Source organism: Pongo abelii, chromosome 5 (genome assembly GCF_028885655.2).
Source record: "Pongo abelii isolate AG06213 chromosome 5, NHGRI_mPonAbe1-v2.0_pri, whole genome shotgun sequence".
Classification (NCBI taxonomy): Eukaryota; Metazoa; Chordata; class Mammalia; order Primates; family Hominidae; genus Pongo; species Pongo abelii.
Genome location: NC_071990.2, coordinates 56,506,939 through 56,509,138, shown reverse-complemented (window position 1 = coordinate 56,509,138; position 2,200 = coordinate 56,506,939). Strand labels below are relative to the sequence as shown.

Below are 2,200 nucleotides of genomic sequence, written 5' to 3'. Positions count from 1 at the left end.
TGAGGTGGATTTTGCTTTACAGTGCCAGAACATTTGCCATCCTCTGAGATGCTGAAAATATCTTCTCCATAATATAAGAGTTGAACTTTCCATTTCAAATATAGAATCATTAGAACAATTGTATTAGTTGTTACTGAGGGGACTGCAGTATACCCATGCAATACTAGAAGGCTGTAAGACAAGAGACTCCCACACAAGGCACTTGTGTATATATCAAGACTAAAGGACAATTAATCTGTAAGAAATAGAAAAACCTAGATTAAAATGAAAATGTTGCCCATATTCCTGTTGACAATATTGACAATATTCTCATTGACAGTAGAATGAATGGCTTTTTCTTTATCCCTCATTTGTGTAACTAGGGTTATGTTAAGAAATTTGTAACTGGTGAACAGATATTAGTTCTTGACCTTAAAAATATTTTGCTGATTCCTCTTATACAATTAATCCCTTTGTCTGAAGCTGCAAGTATGCTATGTGTTCAAGGTCAGCTTAAATGCATTGTCAAGTATAGATGATTAGCCATCTTGGTGATTAAGGAAAATAGGTTAATGAGACTGGTTATGTGATGTCCCCTGAGACAGGAATCTGGTGAACCAGATATGTGTCTGTATTAGTTCGCCAGGGCTGCCATAAGAAAATACAATAGACTGGGTGGCTTAAACAACAGAAATTTATTTTTTTCACAGTTTTGGAGGCTATAAGTGTGAGACCAAGGTGTTAATACTTTTGATTTCTTTTTGAGGCCTCTCTCCTTAGCTTATAGATGGCCTTTTTCCCGATAGCTCCACATGGTCTTCCCTCTGTGCATGTTTGGCATTTGTGTCCTAATGTCTTCCTACGGGGACACCAATCACATTAGGACCCACTCATATGACATCGTTTTACCTAAATTACTTTTTTAAAGATTCTAGCTCCAAAAGTAGTAACGTTCTGATGTTCTGGGCTTAGGACCTTAGCATATGAATTTTGGAGGGATACAGCTCAGTCCATTACCATAACAGACAGCTTAACTATATTGCCATCTACAGATGATTAGTGGGTAGCTTATAGAAAAAAACAGGTTAAGCCCTGGTGTGATTCTGTCCTGAGGAGCTGTTCTCTGGAGCAGTAGTTGTTTATCTCTGTCCACCTTCTCTCCCACCTAAGTGAGTGCCACCACCCCATGGAAGATTCAATGGACATGGCAATGAGCCCCCCGAGGCCTCAGAATTATCTTTTTGGTTGTGAACTAAAGGCCGGCAAAGATGATCACTTTAAGGTGGATAATGGTGAAAATGATTACCAGTTATCTTTAAGAATGGTCAGTTTAGGGCCCTGTGGAAAAGACGAATTGCGCATTGTCGAAGTAGAGGCAGAGAGTTATGAAGGCAGTCGAATTAAGTAACCCTGGCAACTTTGAAAATGTCTGTACAGCCAACAGTTTCCCTTGGGGGCTTTGAAATAACACCACCCATGGTCTTACAGTTGAAGTGTGGTTCAGGGCCTGTGCATATTAGTAGCTGTGGAGGAAGATGCAGAATCAGGAAGTGGAGGACAATGTAAAACTCCTGACTATATCTGGAAAGCGATCTTCCCCTGGAGGTGGTAGCAACCTTCCACAGAAAAAAGTAAAACTTGATGCTGCTGAAGATGATGATTTTGATGATGAGGAAACCGAAGAAAAAATTCAGTGAAGAAATCTGTAGAAGATATTCCAGCCAAAAATGCACAAAAGTCAAATCAGAATGGAAGGACTCAAAACCGTCAAAACTAAGATCAAAAGGTCAAGAATCGTTCAAGAAACCAGGAAAAAACTTGTAAAACACCAGAAAGACCTAGTTCTGTAGAAGATATTAAAGCAAAAATGCAAGCAAGAATGGGAAAGTATGGTTTTCTTCCCAAAGTGGAAGCCAAGTTCATCAATTATGTGAAAAATTGCTTCCAGGTGACTGATCAGAAGACTATTCAAGATCTCTGGCAGTGGAGGAAGTCTCTTTAAGAAAAGAGTTTAAAAAGTTTTCTAAAAACTTTTCTTTAAGTTTAGGGGTACATGTACAGGATGTGCACGTTTGTTACATAGGTAAATTGGTGTCATGGGGATTTGTTGTACAGATTATTTCACCACCAGGTATTAAGTCTAGTACCCAATAATTATTTCTCTTGATCCTCTCCCTCCTCCCACCTTTCACTCCAATAGGCCCCAGTGTATGTTCCCCTC

General features: G+C 39.3%; 1 pseudogene; it reads left to right on the top strand.

Moving 5' to 3' along the window:
* The first annotated feature begins 1,165 nt into the window (after positions 1-1,165).
* LOC112133727 (nucleophosmin-like) lies at positions 1,166-1,981 on the top strand (annotated as a pseudogene).
* The last annotated feature ends 219 nt before the right edge of the window (positions 1,982-2,200 follow it).